The sequence below is a fragment of the Rhipicephalus sanguineus genome, chromosome 2 (assembly GCF_013339695.2).
Source record: "Rhipicephalus sanguineus isolate Rsan-2018 chromosome 2, BIME_Rsan_1.4, whole genome shotgun sequence".
NCBI classification, from domain to species: Eukaryota; Metazoa; Arthropoda; class Arachnida; order Ixodida; family Ixodidae; genus Rhipicephalus; species Rhipicephalus sanguineus.
Window position 1 is genome coordinate 53,431,353 of NC_051177.1, and position 19,093 is coordinate 53,450,445.

The 19,093-nt window shown below is 42.9% G+C and overlaps 1 long non-coding RNA gene across 2 annotated transcripts; it reads right to left on the reverse strand.

The window, feature by feature from the left end:
* Positions 1-4,912: 4,912 nt before the first annotated feature.
* Positions 4,913-15,649, reverse strand: LOC119382955 (uncharacterized). 2 transcript variants are annotated; one of them, XR_005181586.2, is made up of 4 exons: positions 15,442-15,649; positions 12,236-12,376; positions 7,642-7,685; positions 4,913-5,022 (listed from the first exon to the last, which is right to left on the reverse strand). It is a non-coding gene; the product is annotated as an uncharacterized LOC119382955 (long non-coding RNA). The 2 variants fall into 2 exon arrangements; XR_005181587.2 differs by lacking the exon at positions 7,642-7,685 and having other exon boundaries at positions 15,442-15,647.
* Between the last annotated feature and the right edge of the window lie 3,444 nt (positions 15,650-19,093).

The window sequence follows — 19,093 nt, forward strand, 5'->3', positions numbered from 1 at the left end:
GATTCCCTCAATGAGGATAAGCCGTTTTTTTTCTTTTTTGCCGTGACCATTTCTCACCCCACTAAACAGTATGATAAGGGGCGCTCGCGTAGCGTGTTTCCGTAGCCTAAACGGTACACAAGCGGAAGTTCCGGTTTTATATTTAAAAAACTGGTAAGAGGCGAACACGCTAACTACTGCTACGTCTGAGTACAATAAAAGAAATCATTGCTTTTTGTACAACAACAAAAACCTTACGATAAACTCCTGTTTATTAATGTTTCGGCTATAGCGCTTGGGTGGCCCTCTCGTGACGGCTGTCGGGGAATTCTTTTGTTGCCGTCAGCTAGGTACCTAGGTGACCTAGGGACGAAATGATCGAAATCTCTCTCTAGTTTTTGGCGGTGCTTTTTGGAACGGTCGCTCCACCGGCTGATGCACGCTTGAACTACTTGAACGGGCTTTGGGCTTTCGTCTCCTGTCTCTACACCGACGACGATGACCGCGAGTCGGGCAGCTTTCGTTTCGACAACGTAGTACGCGAACCGGTGCTCCGTAGCGACTTCGTCGTGGCTACCTCGAACAACATCCATGACCTGGACGTCGAAGGCGAGGATGCTGCAGTGCGCTGCCTTGCCACAATTGAGTAAGTAGTGATCTCCATTATTGCGAGCTTTGTCTCTGTCAGCTAGAAATGCCGAGTCTATCAATTACATACCAGAAAGCGTGACAATATGCTGTCGTTCTTACGATGTGGATTCGGAGCGTGATAAACATTTAGAACTGAGGCACAAGAGGCTCACCAACGATCGCTGCGCGAGCAGGAAATGTTTGCTGCGCGAGTGAGTACCGATCGTGAGTTTTCATGCACTACAGTTCGACATGGTTAACTTGCACCAACTCGTCCAATTTTCCTCTTGGCCTAAGTGATTACTACTACGGATGTTATCTGATCAACTAGTAGGAAATGCGCTCACTTTCGCTAATTCAAGGTAAATTCTTACATACCTTGCCCTGCGGTGATAAATCGTATAATTCTGTTGGGCGACGGGAGCATATGAAGACCTGGTATTTGTAAACAAGAAACAGCTAAAGAAGCGACTTAGCGTTTTATTCTAACGGCGCGGTGGGCGATGTTTAGTTGTCAACTTCGCGATTATTGGTACTGTCGTACAGTCTGAATCACGCTTGTCTGCAGTGCTCAAGCGGATGATTCGGTCGCCGTCTTTTTCACGGGTGCGCCGAGAGTGACGCCACAATGATACCACGGTCATACGGCAAGATGCAAGAATTGGAATGTATGTACCAGAGAGTTGGAAAAACACCAATATTTTACTGATACAAAAAAGTGAGACTTGAAAGACTTGAATAACTACAGACAGATCAACCTCAGCATTGCACAAAATATTCACGAAGATAATTTCGAGTGGGATAAGAGCCACACTTGACTGTAAATGTACCCTGAAACGGTTTTTGAAATTTTGTCGGCGTTCAGGTTACAGCATCATCAAATCATTCGCACCACGAATTAAACGACGCACCGTGTATCAAGGCAGCTACGGGCAATTATAGTTATACCCTTCTTCTTGCCACTGCTTTGCCCCCTCAACTCGTATAATGCCATCGCTGGCGGCCGCAACGCACTCTACGGGTCGAGCTCCATTAAGTGCGCTGTTGGCAACAGACCAAGTGTGCGGAGTGGTTGAGATCTGCTCCACCACGTGCCAGCACACGACCAGCTGTCCTTATTTTATTCTCCTGTAGGGCGACAATCTGCAAAGGCATGCGGACAAACAAAAAGTATTTGAGAACGATCATCAATCAGTGTAGGTCCTGTAATTTTTCATGTCCCTGACGTCCCCTTTCTTATGAATCAAGATGATGTTGGCATTCTTCCAAGATTACTGTCCGTTGTCTACAAGCTATTTACAAAAGCAATTGCTAACAGAATTAATACGACATTAGAGTTCAATCAACCAAAGGACCAGGCTTCTCAACAATAGACCATATTCATACTATCAGTCAGGGGATAGAGAAATGCGCGGAATACAACCAACCCCTATACATAGCCTTCATAGATTACGAGAAGGCATTTGATTCGGTGGAGACATCAGCAGTCATGCAGGCACTGCGGAATCAAAGCATCGACGAAGCCTATATAAACGTAATGGAAGAAATCTACAGCGGATCCACAGCCACTATAGTCCTCCATAAAGACAGCGACAGAATCCCAATAAAGAAGGGCCTACGGCAGGGAGACACAATCTCTCCAATGCTATTCACCGCGCGTTTACAGGAGGCTTTCAGGGCCCTAGATTGGGAAGAATTAGGGATAAGAGCTAATGCAGAGTATCTCAGTAACCTGCGATTCGCTGATGACATTGCATTGATGAGTAACGTGGGAGACGAATTACAGCTCACGATTACTGAACTGGATACGGAAAGTAGAAGAGTAGGTCTGAAAATTCATATGCATAAAACTAAAGTAATGTGGAACAATCTCGGCAGAGAACAGCGCTTTGCGATAGGTGGCGAGACACTGGAAGTTGTAAAGTAGTACGTCTACTTAGGACAGGTAGTCCTAAGTAGAATTGCTTGTCGAAACACGGAAGCTACTCAAGAGGTACACAAACATCGCTGCAATAGTAAACAATGTGACATGGCCTTTCATGCCAAAGATGACGTCTTACTATGGGCCCCGATTCGAACGTCGGGACTTTGCGATGATGATGATCAAAACTTTATTTCACCCAAAAGAGGGGACCGACCCAAAGATCGGTTACGCTGCTTAAAGGAGGTCAGCGGGAATGCCTTGGGACGCTGCGGCCTCCAATGCGAGAAATTTCTTCACCAGTACATTGGCCCATACACCGTTCTACGACAAACTTCCCCAGTGAACTATCTCGTCACCCCACTTCAGTCCATCACTGACCACCGCTGTTGTAGCACGGAAATTGTTCACGTCCCCCACATCAAGCCTTTTATTACTCGTTCAGCCGATCTTTGAGCTGTGGCCAGGCTGGCCACTTCGAAGAGGGGGGAAATTAGTTCTTCACTTGTACATAGCCATCATCATCTCTATTCTTTGTGTTTTGAGCTGAGGCGGACACTGCAGAATAAGCAGTTCTGTTGACGTCTGGTCTAGTCTTCCTGTGTTGTCCAGTTCATTTATTTTTAGCAGTGTTTAAAATACCGCTGGCGTAAGCAGCCAGAACCATCTAGAAAGCAGCCCCAGAACAAAGCAAGGGAGGTGAATGACGATAGCCCATGGCATGCGCCAGTGTGCGCTGTGACGCGTCTGTCATTGACATCGACTACACTCTAAGAGAAAATCAAGTATTTGGGGAGTATTTCCGTCACGCAACTATAATCGTCATCCACCTCGCGCTATCACCGCGGTCCCGGCACTTCCCGGTCACGAACGGCACGTGCGTTATCAGTGTGGCATAGCATTCTTAACAGGAGAGTGACGAAAGCCAGGTTTTCAAGAAAGAAAACGTGAGCAAGCCAGATGACGATTATAGTTGTGTGGCAGCAATACTCCCCAAATACTCGATATTTTCTTAGAGTGTATACTCGCAGAACAGGTGAACTGTCACAGTGAGCTTGAGCAGCCACTAAATGCATCGTACCAATGATGATGTCACAAGGTGTTGCTAACTCAGGCACTCGTGCTTAGTTTGAAACCATATTAAAATGTGTCCAAGGCTATGTCCAATACATGGTCAAAGGTACCTATGTATGTGCAAGAATGGGACCTTTAAGTGGCACAACCAATCAGTGCACAGATCTTGTTGGAAAAAAATGTATTTCCTTGCTTCAGCATTCTTCAAAACACAAAAGTGGCTGGCTTCCAACATCTGCAACCACACCGCTGTGGGGCATCCATTGTTCTCCAATGAAACCCTATTATGCTACTACATATGGGCATTGTCACTGAACGGTCACATGCATAAAAATTAATGTTAAAAATTTCTAAAAACTCCCGATAACAAGCTGCTGCCCAAAGTCAACATGCACTATGTGCCCATGCATACTGCTGTTGTCAAAGTTGACGTAAAACATGGTTTTATTTCACAGCCTTGGGAAATAGTTTTAACGCAATAGCATTAAAGAGCTTGTATTGCAGAAATTCTGGCGTCAGCATCATTGGTGGTGACCGAAAAATCAGCGTTGTCCGTGTGCGAAAATTCGAGATAGATGCAATTAAATAAATAATTAAAAAATCTTCGGTTCAAATGAGGATCGAACCCAGGCCTTCTGTGCGGCAAGCAGGTGTCCTATCACGGAGCCATGTCAGTGCTTGAAACTGCTTCGTAAAAAACGCTACAGAAATGTCAAGTAGTTGGAGTCTCCTTAACGCATGTAATATTGCGTGACAGAATCATAGAATCGCACCTGGTGTCAAAACATGAGAATGGTGCAATGGTGGTCTAAAACTTACCACCCATTACAAAGTGTGCAGTTGGGCAGGTGTGTGTGGCACCTTATGCACACCTCCATATGTACACAGTGGGTACTTTGCTGATTTGCAAAAGGAAGAATTATGGCGTAGTGGGCACTTCGCAACTGTACTTGCAAAGTAGGCATTCTAGCATAGTTTGAAACGGCCAATGTTACCCGCACAGACAATCCTTTCCTTGAGGCACGGTTGAAGGCAATGCGTACGGGCCTCGGTTACGCTATCGCGTTCTCTTGAAGGCATAACTCAAGCATCCTCCAAGTTTTTTAGAATGCTTATTCTGATTATGGCTTTAAATTGTAAGTTCTTAATTAGTCTTGGGCACCTTGGTTCAGTAAGTATGCTCGGTCAATATGAATTTTAGAGCCTGGACATGCACTTTGAATGATGTCTTCAAATAAAAAAAAAAGCATATTTTCTCCATTGTAATCTTTATTGGCATTTCAGGAGCAACACAGTAGGATGTCCAAAGGATGTACCACTTCACGACGGAAATTGTATGTTCAAGAATTGTTTCAAAATGTACAGCAAGGAAGATACTGGGATTCTTGTCGCACCATCAGCTGTTCAATATCTGCAAGCTGGAAAGGTGAACAAACACTTTTATGTAAAATGACCATACACGCGCTCTGGTGCAAGCTTGTTCAGCTGTGGTAGATAGAACAGTACACAACCTTACTCTTCATACGCCAGCCACAGAAATGAGGACCATCATCAGATCCACAAGTGAAACCAATTTTTCCAGCAGCCTGCATTCAACAGTCTCCTCATTTTACTCGATCATCATTGCTCATTCCTCTACTGTTTATGTGTGCGTTTACATGTTAGTCAATCATCACTGTCTAAGCAGACCGTAATACTATGGTGACTTAGCACTTAAAAAAAGAAAGAGTTCGGAGGAGAACAAGCTAGAGAAGCACTCTCATTGCTTGTCCCCCTCCCAATTCCTTTTTTATTCACTAAATCATGATTGTATTGTGGTTTGTTTAAGCAGTACAAAATGACTAGCCCACCAACAAGTGTCACTCAATTATGTCATGCCCCTTGGTAGCTTGGAAGATAAGGTGTCATGCTGCTAAGCTTGAGGTTGCAACAACACCCGTGCACTTCGATTTAGGTGCACGTTGACGAACCATGTGGTCCATGTGATACCATGTTGTCAAAATTAATTCGGAGTTCCCAAATACGATGCACATGATGATCATATTGCAGTTCTGGCGATTACACTTCAACCCCTTTGTAAAAGACACCACTGTGCCCAACATCAAAATAGGGGTTGATCAGAAAATGAGAACATTGTACCCTGCTTATAAGAGACACCTTATATGAGAAATAACAACTATTCCCAGGTGTGTGTTTCTTATAAAGGGGTAACAGAATAGAAAGTTGGGCGAGTTGGTGTATATTCATATTTAAAGAAAAGCGGCGCACAAAAAGACGGAGACTGTGTATGGTTCTCTTCTTTGTCTCCGTCTTTTTGTGCGCCGCTTTTCTTTAAATATGATTATAAAGGGGTTCAGCTGTATAAGGAATGCCCATCTATTCAAGTGTGTGATCACATGAAAGCAAGAACCCTCATACTGCACATGGCATGGATCATATGTGGCATTTTCTTTCTAAAAAAGGCAAGTCCACAGCAGAACTGAGAAAAATGCAGTTGTTTGCTACTGATTGTATGGTCGAGCCTACTCTTAACAATTTCCAGTCAGTGCATTAATGTCACCAAGTACTCCAAAGCTACATTGCAATTAATATCTAAATAGCCGGTATCCAGGAGTAGAATTTGGATTTGGCTGTTATACATGCGTCAGCAGTAATTACAGATATGTCACACCAGGAGCATGACACTGCGCCTTCGGAAGTGCGTGGAATTTCTTTCTGAAGCTTCTTGTCGAGATTGCGAACATGTGAGCACATTAAAATCTTTTTTTAAGCAAGTTGGAAAGTTGCTTTCCATGGAATGTTGCTTTTAAATGGTTTTTTGTGTGGTACTGTTTCGATCGCTTCTAGAAATAAATCAATACCCAATTGCTTAATATTGCTGTCTTGCATTTCAAATGTACCATCTTGGAGTGAAAGCACGATACCAAACCAACTAGGTCACACTAAAGCCCCTCCATCGCGTTTGCTGCCGTTTTTTTTTAAATAGCACTATCCATTGTTTCGTTGCCGTCGCCCATTTCTGGTTTCAGAGCTCCCGGAAGGAAGTTCTTGAGTCACTTCTTTCTGCTTTTTCCTTCCATCTTGTTTCTGCACGCGAACGTGCACACGCGAGAAAGCAAATACAATTTCCTTCTCAGTTTCGCAAGTGTTGTTTTGTGGTTCATCTCGGAACTGTGTGCCGGCGAATGAGTTTTTGCTCGGTGTTTCTGCGTTGCGAGGGCATGGGCGGGCATGGGGTGGGTGCACCAACCGGAAAAGCAGCAGAAACATAATGGCAGCACTTGCTTCCGCTGGGTGGGGTACCGATGTAAAGGGAGAGGGGGAGGATGGGTTGGCACTACATAACCTAGCCGGCGGAAAGCGCATGGAGGGGCTTTAGGTCACACCTGTAGATGCGAAACGATTGATAATTGTGACTGGATGTAATAATTGTTCTTTTTACATGTGAAATAGACAATTATCAGTAGGTGGCCTAGGCTTCTGATGACCAGTTAATTTCATTAGATAGGCTATTATTGTTCTGCAGATGCTCACTGAATAGTATAAGGAGCTCCACACTGGAAGGCTATGAGGTTGGGTCCAAGAATGTATTCATTGACTAAGTCATTGAATAGTGGGAAGTTGCGGACAGCCTTGACATAGGCTTGTGGAGACTTATTTCCAGGCCAAAAAAAAAAAAAAGAGAGAATGTGATGTGACTTAGGAACCTTATGTGCAAACATGTACCATCACTAGCCGACCTCGTGTTTCCACCATTCTTGCATCGCACGCGATTCCTACACAGCTACAAGAGCACACACCAGACCACAGCAATAGCAGAGAACACAACGATTTCATTATAATCTACAGGGCAAATGTGTCAAATATTTATGCAGGACTTGCCACACAATTCAGCACAATCGCTAGCATTTTTCAACATTTGAGAACGTACAGCACTATTCACGGATGCTCATGAACTTGAATGTTTTAAACAAGGCTATTTCTCCATGGAGTTGGCAACAATATTAAAGAAAGTTCCGATGCATGGAGACACATACCATGTCAAGTTATGCCGAGACAGTGGTTAGCCAGGTAAAAAGGACTGCCAGAAAGAAATTGATAATGCACATGGGTCAATTCGGCAATGTGAAAATATGGCCTGCTATGTTAACACTCATTTACACGTGCAACTAACAACGGTTGTGCGACCAAGTTAGTCGCAAACAAATGGCTGCTTTGGTCGCCAAGCGTCTGCTTTGACTCAGTCGCTCGATGCTCAATTTTTCAGTGCAGTTGCAAACTTCTGAGCCGATCAGATGTGCAGGAACAGAATGTCAGCTTATTTTAATGGGCAATGGCAATGCAAGCATGCGTGAATTCTGTGTGGCAATAGGTATAAGTCGCACGCAGATGTAAACATTGATTACCTAGAGTCGTTTTTGGTCGCCATTTGCAAATTGTTGCGTGACTGGTGCTAGTTGCAGGTGTGAATGAGCCTTTACACATCAGTAGCCATGGGGAAGGCATTTGGGTACCCCTTTAATGTTGTATGAATAATATGATTAGTCCTTACCTAAACCTCCAACCTTAGTGCTTTTTTATTGCCTGCCTTGATGAATGCGGGACATGGTCTACATTTAATGTATTAGGACACATGATGAACAGACGTGATTACATGGTGCAGCACACTTGTATAATAGATCCGAGACCCAAATCTAGGGTGATATTGTCAGATTCATGAGCAGCACTGCACTCTAGGAAGTTGTCGTGCACACAAGAACAACTAGTCCTCAACATAGGTGCCTAGGCAATAATGCTAAAAATCTTCACTACAGCGTTGTACTTCAGTGGTCCCCAGCTCGTTGCAGTATGCAAGGGGGATACTAAAGAGACAAACAATTTTTCTCATATTAGTAAATTACTCTTTCACAATTCCAAAATGACCATGCTTCCCGCGAGAAGATGCTTTGTAAACAAGGAAATGTGAAAAGAGCAAATGAAGATGGCGATGCCACCTAGAAATTCCCGTACCATTCGGCTTGACTTGATAGATTTTGGCGGCGTCTACTAGGTCCTACGTGGTTTCTAATCAGTAAATATGAAGCACAGTGTCCTCTAAGAGGGACATAGACTTAATATACCAAGTTTCAGGAAATTTCGTTGTGCCAATGTCGCCAAAATATGAAAAATACAATTTGAAATTCGTGACGTCAGATGCGGAGATTTCGGAACGAAATTTAAAAACGAAACTTTGACCTTTATTTTCTCCTCTCTTAATCAACCTATGATGGTGAAATTAACGACATTAGAGTCCTCAGAGTACAATTTATCAATATAAATAAACCAATTCACTGTTTCACTTTAGTGTCCCTTTAATAATGATTCTGCTGCCAGAGGAGCATTTGACACTATGGCAGAGACAATTGCTATGCTTTTCTGAAAGAATGCGGCAACTTAGCGATCTGCTTGGCATCTGCAGTGATCTTTATAGGGTGACATAGACAGCCAGTACGGACCACTGCACAACATAGACCTATCTTGTAGCTTTTATACACCACTAGGATAAAGCAGGCACGATATGCGCATTCAGGTATTCCCGAGATTCACATCTACATGCGATTCTCGGGAAGATCTGAAACACATGCTTCATGATTGCCACTGCTACAGCTAGAGCAACTGAATCTAAGGAAGCACAGTGTTTGCAACATCGGCCAGGTTTCAAGCTGAGGCGATTCCTAGCCTGTGGCAAAGTACCACACGTGTGCTATGCAATACGAAAATGCTGCTGGTGTTCCTAAGGACGACAGGCCTCAACGAAGCATTAAGAATAACGCCAGTGTATAATAATAATTGGGGTGTTGAGCCCCAAAACCGCGATGTGTCAATCACCGAGAACATGACACAACACAACTGGATTTTGCTGCAGTCTGCGAAGCAATGGGCAGATGGCAGTGACCTTAAATATGCATGGCACCACGATGGCAAAATTTATATGCGGAAAGCTGACGGGGAACGAGCTCATGTTATCCAACGTGCAGAAGATTTGACGCGACTGGCCGTGTAACGACGTGACTAGCCGTGTAATGCTATAATTCCATTTGTACACTACCTAATCCACGATGGATTCCCCGCATGTTTCCCCTAATAACATTGGCAAACTTGTTACTAAATCTACATTATCAGTGCTGCACATTAACATTCAATCGATCCGCGGTAAAGAACATCTTTTAGAAATGTTTCTTTGCGAATTCAGTTTCATATTTAATGCAATAATGTTGACCAAAACTTGGATGTTAGAGAATGATTCTTTCGCTCTTGAAAACTATGATTCTTTTTCTTTGCATCGCGTTGGTAAACGTGGTGGAGGTATATGTTTGCTGTTGCTAAAGCACATGCATTTGGATACGATTGAACATTTATGCGCTCTTATACCTGATTATGAAGTTCTGTCTGTGCTTTCTGGAAAAATACTTTTCTTTGTTTGCCCCCGTGTGGTCGCATTGAAGATTTCTTTGCTTATATTGAAAGTGTTTTTGAATTTGCATGTCAGTGCCAATATACTATTTTCCTTGGTGGTGATCTGAATATTAATATTCTTGAGAATTCTCCAGGACGCACACAGTTGTTGCTTCTGAGTCTTATCTTCTCCGAAATGTTATCACTGTACCGACCCGTGTTACCTCGTCGTCTGCAACTGCACTTGACTTGATAATCACTAATGAATCTGCTGAATGTGTTTCTGCAGGGATTATTAACAGAGCACCTCCCCGTGTTTCTGTTGAGCAACGTCTCTTTGGTTTCTAACAAAATTACTCATGACCCGTTATTTCGGACACAAAATATTAATGTCAGCTCATTAGAAGAATTTCGTTGCATGATATTAAATTTTGATTGGACGCCACTGTACAGCCACATGACTGCAGATGAGGCATTTAACTTTTTTTTAAAACACTTCACAATGTTTTACAGCAAGGCATTCCCATACAGGGTTACGAAAAAACCAAAGAAGGCCCGTAAGCCTTGGATGACGTCTCGCATCCTTAAAATGATTTCCAAGAAAAACAACTTATATCAGAAGTTTTTACACAGTTGCGAACACCCCGATTTCGTAGCTTTTAAAAAATTTCGCAATAATTTGAATGGCACATTAAGAAAATCTAAAAAAGGGTATCACATTCGCTTATTTTCAGGCATTAGTGATCAAAAGATTCTCTGGAATAGATTAAACATGTTGCTAATATCTGAACGAACGTGCTCACCTGCTTCTTTTACAATTGATAGTATCAGCTATGTTGGGAAAGACCTAACTGACAAGTTCAATGACTACTTTGCATCCCTTGTTCAAAGTGAGCAGGACCCTAGCACTCTCGATTACATGAAAAACCGAGCACAGGACACCATGGCACTTATCGAGTGTGATAGCGATGAAGCATTAGCCGCTTTCAGACGTATGAAAATCAGAAAATGCGCGGACGCTTTTGGTCTGACAATGAGACCTGTGTTACATGTCCTTGATGTCATTTGTCCTTTCCTAACTGATATTTATAACTTGTCCCTCAGCACTGGTACATTTCCATCAGAAATGAAAAAGGTGAAAGCGATTATTCTCCATAAGGGAGGTGCTAAAGAAATCCTCGGTAATTATAGGCCCATATCCATTCTACCAATTTTTTCCAAGGGATTAGAGCGAGTTATTTATGTGTGTATTTCAAAATTTTCGAAAAATATGGGCTAATAACCAGTACACAGTTTGGGTTCAGGGAAAGATCATCTATGGAAGTTGCGTTGCTCAAACAAAAAGAACTTATTCTTCCTAATATAGAAATGAAACTAATTACTTTAAGGATATTTATAGATTTTTCAAAAGCATTCGATAAAATTAATCATAAAATCCTTCTTTTTAAAACTTCTAGCTTATGGTGTCCGAGGTATTTCTTTGGATTTAATATCGAGGTAATTGCGTAATCGTACTCAGTATGTGCCTATCGACAACCACCACTTGTCCTGTAATAAAGTAGAACATGGTGTTCCTCAGGGTAGCCTGCTTGGTCCTTTGCTGTTTATTATTTATACTAATGATTTGATAGAAATAGACACTAGTGTCCAATATATTATGTACGCAGATGGACACGAGCTTATTTTTATCGGGTTCAAATGCAGATGATTTAGTAAATAGGGCCAATATCAGGCAGTCACGCTACGTTTACTGCAAACTGGGACGTACCCCACTCCGTATTTTGTAAAAAAAATTCACCCTGAAAGTGAAATTAGAAAAGAATGTGACGCATGCGGTGGCATCATTGAAATCAGACACATGCTGGCGGGCTGTCCCGCGACTCTCGCCAACCCCGAAGAAAAATGGCTTCACTGGCAGAAGATGATCTCCAGCTGTTCATATGAAGATCAACTACGGGCTGTCCAGAGGGTTCACGATGGCGCCCTAAGGCTCGGCCTAACGGTGCCGACGTGGACGCGGCCTGCCTCGGTCTGAAAAGACCGGGCTTCAGGACTGTTAATAAAGTTTTGTGAATGAATCCTAAATAAGTTACATACTTGGTCTTTTAAAAATTACCTTCTTATTAACTCCAATAAAACTAAAGCAACATTTTTCAGAGCAAAAAATCAAGCTATTTCTGTCAGAGCCACACTTACCTTAGGAGGGAATGCCATAGAAATTACTAACACAGAATGCTTGGAGTCTACTTTAATGAATTCATGCTATGGGATAGTCACACAGAACATCTTCAAAGTAAGCTTGCACGTGTAGTTGGCGTTTTGAAAAAATTCCAGCATCTATTGCCAGAAAAAGGCAAAGCTTACGTTGTACCGAGCCCTGTTTGAATCACTGTTAAAATACTGCATATTGGTATGGGGAAGTTCAACAAAAACAAATATTAGTAAACTAATTTCAATGCAGAAAAATGTGCTTAGAGCGATTGCTGACGTGCCTTACAGAATGCACTCTGAACCACTGTTTACCACCTATCATATCATGCACTTAAAGGGGTACTGACACGAATATTTTCAGTTGTCGTTTTTTTGGCGTCAAATGAAGGGTCAAGCCCTCAAGAGCCTAGAAAAGGTGGTGCTAAGCGCGAGTGCGCCCTGAAAAAGTAATTACAGTATGTTTTTAAAAGCTAGTTTCAGTTCGTACTGTACCCTGACATCACAACACAGTATGAGCTTCTTGTCACATGCTTGCACAATATATAGTGACGTTTCCACGGTCGCTCCGCACCGTGGCTCCATTGGTGACGCACAAGCGGCCATCTTGGAAGTTTTGGTACCTAACGTCATCACAACTAGCCAGACTGCTGCGTGAAGTCACCGGAATTTGTGCTGTAGCCTGATGTCAAGCTAATGTCGATGTCAGTAGGTGCGCCATGGAAAAATTAACTTTAATATCAAATTAAAATACCTTATCGGCATTTGCTGAGCTTCACACTTGCTCAGAACCATCTATGCATACAGGAGATTTGTATAGCAGAGTAAATTCGCCTTCGAAAAAAGGTGTCAGTACCCCTTTAACCAACATGTACTATTGCGCGGCCGAGTGCTCTGCAAGCTTGTACAGCGGCGCCGATCACAGCGTACTTTCGAGTTATCGGGAGAGAGTTTGGCTGCTCGTGCGAGCACGCATCGCCCCCACCCTTGCTTGCTTTCACCCTCGAAGTTATCATTTTCGAAGCTGATATCACCTCAGGGCAAAACGAGGGCGAGGGTGAAAGCAAGTGGAGGGGATGCGCGCTCGCCGGGACAGCCAAACTCTCTCCTGATAACTCGAACATATGCCATAATCGGCGCCACTGTACAACCTTGCAGAGCATTTGGCCACGTGCTCGCATGATGTAGCTCATACTGAGTGCAATAGTACCATCATCGTCTTTTACAGCTCTACAAATCACAGATTGAACACGGCATATTGTTCTTATGTGAAGTCGCTAGCCTCCACACCAACATTCTTTACTACCTTACAAGGCACCACGGGTACTGGTCTGTGCCTCACCCATGTACTAACTACGGCTTTCAAGCCCTGCCTTTTTTGCTTAACAAGTTTGGATTTTCTCACACCTCGATACGCGAACATTCCTTTAACTCTCTTCGAAACTTATTCCGTTAATGTGTGCATTTACCCACCACCTTAATTATATTTTGTGTACGCAACTTTATTTGAGTATATCTGGAGATATAATGTATTTGTAGTATTACGCATTTTATTGTGCACCGTGTTTTTTCTGCAATAACATTAGCCTGTGCTATTTTTGTTTTCATGCATACCGCAGTACCGATGTTTACGGGGGAAAGCGAACGTCAAGCCGCGACTGTGTGGCTTTTTTTCCCTCCTCCTCAGTCATGTATTTTTTTGTATGCATGTCTGAAATAAAGACTCAGACTGTGATTATGAGGGCTCCGGAGATGTTGATCATCTGGTGTTTAACGTACGTCCTGCCACGGCAGCCTAGTGGTTATGGTGTTCGACTGCGGACCTGAGGGTCGCAGGATGGAATCCTGGTTGCGGCGGCCACATTTCGATGAAGGCGAAATGCTAGAGGCCTGGGTACTTAGATTAGGTGCACGTTAAAGAACATCAGGTGGTCAAAATTTCTGGATCTCTTAATTACGACGTCCCTTATAATCATATTGTGGTTTTGGGACGTAAAACCCCAACAATTATTATAGTGTTATTTAATGTGCACCTAAATCTAAGTACACAGGTCTCTCGCATTTTTCATTCATCAAAATGTGGCCGTCACGGCCAATTTGACCCTGCAACCTCTGAGTCCGCTGTTGAGCACCATGACCACTAGACTATCATGACAGGTTGTATACATAACTGCACATTTTTGAATATGTTGATCAATGTATATACCATGGTAATCACCCAGTACCTTCAGTGCCAGGCCAATAAACCAGGCTAACATCTCCAAGACCATAGAAAATCCCTATTTTTCTATATAACTTATAAAAGAAATAATAGAACAGATAGACGGTTCTGCACAAATGCATTTTTGCCTGGTCCTTGTGATTACAGGTTGTCTAAAGGCTCTAAATATTCGCTTGGCGGACAATTTCATTCGTGAAAACAATCTGATTGGCTTCCATTGTGGTGTCACTGTGAATAAATGAGTAAAGGCCACCCTATTTCGCGGGGTTTTTAGTTGTGCACGCGTACGTGCTAATTTATGCACCGGTAAAAATAAAGCAAATTAAATGTACGTCTGTGTTTTTCAAACCACCGCGTTCATGTCCGCTCGAGATCGCCGGCTACAGCTGCTGTCCGCATGGTCGTAACTGCGCACTTGTGCTGAGCAAACAGAAGTTGGTCTCTGTCATGGGTGCACCGAGAAGAATACAGCAATGGTTGACGCCAGTACAGTAGCGACAGCAGACGGTGGGACGCCGAGAGGTCTCTGCAGTCACGATTCTCAATGGCTTCTTGCGGTGCAGAACACATGTCAACGCCATTTTTAGGCAGTTAATGCTATCACGGGCCCATCTGATGGCGGGTCATTAAGCCAGAAGCTGTGCTCTTCCTGCACGAACCAAGCAATATGCTATGCGCTGTGCAACTGACGATGAGGACGAACGAATGCGATCAGAATCCAGCGAAAAGTGAACATAGAGACAACGAACGACAGGAAGCTGCGCTAGTTCGTATGAATCGATCGCGAAATGAGGAAATTCGTCGAACGAGAACAGTAAAGACGACGCGTCGTCTGGTTCTCTCAGGTCCGTGTTTGCGCAGCTCACGTGCCATTCCTACATGCGAGGACAGCGGTAGCCGTGAAAGCAAAACATATTCGCCTTTCTACGCGGGCCGCGTAAGACCGTGCAGGATGCTGTGGCGTTTTGCTTACCTTTGATGACCAGTAGGCAAATTGTCGTAGACCAAATATAGATGCTTGACTTTCCGGATGATGCTAAATATCATCACCACCCATATATATCCATATATTTTTCACAATGTCATGAACAACAGCGTCAAGCTTGGAAGTTGAAAGCATGCGGAGTTCAAAAATGTAAACAGGAAGCCGCCATGCACTTGCCGCAGGAAGCAGGTGGCGCTACGCACAGGAAACCGAAACCGAAATCGGGATTTTTGAACGCTTTTGATCGGTTCGTTAGCGGAGGCCAACCATAAATTCCTAAAAAAGAGGACTTTTTCTCGATGGGGACAAAATTCTTACTGTGTAAAATGCTCCTTGGCCATTTGGCTGAAATCAAGGTGTGGAACAGAGAGAACTTGGTCTAACTTTTTCACCCTTGCTCAGGCCTCAAAATATTTTGATAGGCAGAAACCGGCCGTTGAAAAAGAGAGAGAAAATGTTGAAATTTGCGACGTCATGCTCAATGGCAGTTGGCATTTCGGCGCGAAGTTCAAAAGTTCGATCTCGAACCTCTTTTTTTTTTTTTTTCATTAATCCACTTGTCAAAACCAAAAAGAAAAAAATACGACTCACTAAAAAATCCGTTTAAGCGCTTATGACAATAAAAACATGACGAGCTACCACGCTACAAAAATAGGCATAACTTACTGTAAACCACAAATATTGGCCCTCAATGTCACGACCGTACCCAGGATTTTTTTTTTTTTTTTTGGGGGGGGGGGGGGTGTTTGTGTGTAGAACGGCTAACTTTAGCAAATTGTGGTACCCCTCAACACCCCCTTAGTTACAGCCCTGCTCAATGTATTATGGAGAACACAAACACAATACTGGTGTTAAGTGATCAACTGGTTACTTTAATTAAATTAAATTAGATTTTAAATTAGTAGTTGCACCACGCGAAAGCAAAATTATATCACAGAGACATACAATGTTTCACTTATGAAGAGTGCTTTATTTTTTACAATAAACATAGTTTACACAATTTAACTAAAATTGTTCGAAGGAACAACGCCCAGCCTTCAAGGACGCTTACACAAGAGAACGTAATTGCACACAACCTGGGCGGCTTCGTATATGCACGTCTATGTGCTTCGCTGAGCATTGTTCTATGTTCCCAGCGTGCTTGTTCATGCATTTCCTTCTTGTGTACGCATCCTTCAAGGCTGGATGTCGACGTTATTTTCAACAATGTACGAACAGTCCCAGCATCAACCTCAATAAAATAATCGTTCCGTTTACCGTGAGACATAATAATGTAAATGCACTCATACATAAGAGAATATCATTTGACACCTGAAGAACTAAAGAAAGCATGACAAGATCGTTAGTGCTTGTATGATTATACAGTGACAAAGTAACATTACTGAAATCATGTCCCTCCAAGAAAGACCAGCACATACATCGTAAAAACGGTAATCTTTTTATGAAAAAAAAAATTGCAGCTTGCACAAAGTCGCGCAAGGCTGGGTTACAGCAGAGCTGGTGGGCACCTGCTGGTCCTGGCTTGGCTAGGCTTTTACCCTTTCACCTGTCTCTTTCCCACCCCTTGCCATACTATGTTGTACATCACTATGCTTGCTCTCCTTTTCCTTTTTGTCTGTTTATTTTTATGTATTTCTTTCTTTCTCTAGTTCTCACATCCTCTTTCTATCTCCTTCTCACTCTACTTATTATTCTTTTTTTCTTTGATTCTCTTTCCACGTTTCTTCCCTTTGTTTCCATTTGTCTTTCTTTCTATGCTATGCTTTCTACCCTCCTCCTTTCCATCTTCCTCACCCTCAATTCCTTTCTCATCCCTTTGCTACACTATACTATACAAGCCTATGCTATGCTCTGCTAGAGTGCCTGGGTAGCCGAGTGGTTACAAAGCTCGCCTTCGAATCGTGGGTACGGGGGTTCAAATCTCGCCTCGCCGAGAATTTCTCTCTACTTGTTCTCTCACCCATCGGAGTTGTTGCATCCCACGCCGGACAAATCGGCACACATGTTCTGGGAGCAAAGCAGAAGAGGACAAAGAGAGCACATGCCAGTTCATGATGTCAATAATTTTATATCTATGGCACACAGCAAACCTCAAGCATCACAGCTCTGCTGTAAAAGTTGCAAATGGAGGGTCATTTCAAGGCCTCAAATTCAAAGCATAGCATCTGTAGCAGCAACATATTTACAGAACATTCATCGTACTTTAGTGCTTGCTATAAACACTACAGAAACTGACAGCATGATGGCACAGCAAAGAAGAGACAATCACCCTGGCACCAATTGTGTGTTGCTGCTGCCCCAAGCTGAGATTTACAGAAGAATACAAATACCATCATAATGATGTTTGTCAACTAAAGAACAGCTGCAGTCCTTTCTTTCCAAGTCTACTTGCAGCAAGGTTAATAATGTGTTTGCCCGTGCTTTCCATTGTACTTTCTTTTTTTGCCTCGTCCCTTGAAGTCAAGTTCATGCTTTCATAACCCTTGCAGGCAGGAATGAGCAGGAAATAAGCATAAAGCACACACTTTAGAAAAGGCAAACAATAAGACCCTTGCACGAAGACGGGTGTCGTATGCAATACAGAAAGGAGATCTTGTTCTGCAAAAGCTTTTTTTTCTTTAACATTGTTTCGTGTGCATAGGAAGGAAACATTTGAGGATGTAGATGCGGTCACTGACCAAGTCAAGGTGAAGAACACGGACGTTTCGGGTGATTTGCGGGTGACAAAACACTCAACCAGATCAATTGTTCAGCACTAAGTTTATGGCTGGTCCGTCTGGTCTATTCTGCGCTGCATTGTTTTCTTGGCTGTTCTAGAGGTATGATGACAGCTTACCACTCTCCCAAAGAATACACAGTACTACTTTAAATTATTTACAGGTCTTATGGCGAACCCTTACAGCTCTTGTTCCCTCTGCACACTCTTATTTTCCTTTGACTTTTCACGTCTTTTTATGCTATTTCTAACTGATGCCGATGTGCATTTCCTTTTCACACTTGGGAAGTGAGCATACACACTTTGGTCTCTGAAACACAAATAAAATATGCAGAAATTCAGGGGAAGGTGGATGCTTGAAGAGATGAAAAATTCGTGAACACAAAATGTTGCTGGTGCTGATGTTTCAACATGCGGACTTGTCTTCTTCAAGGCTCTTAGAACCAGAACAGTTAGAAACAGAACTTTTGCGATCTATGGCAAAACCTTGCACCTATTTACATTATATAGATGACATATTTATTATATGGGAACATGGCATAAGCACACTAAACACATTCATTGACCATTTTAGCAAGTTTCACCCTAGTACTCAATTTACCATGCATCATTGTTCTAGCGAAATTAACTTCCTAGACATCAATGTATCCATTGAAAGAGGAAAAAGATGGCGCTCTGCAGAAAACCAAGATAGCCAAGATTACGCTAGTCATCACCCGCGACACTGCAAACAAGGGATATTTGCAGGATAGGCAAAGCGTATAAGAAAGATTTGTGGTGACAACGGTGACTATGTTCACCACTACAGCAATATAAAGGAAGCATTAGCTGAAAGAAATTACCCGCAAAGCGCTCTAGACAAGGTCTACAACAAAGTGTGTCAACTACACAGAAAATCAGCACTTGCTATAAGAGCCCCTAAAG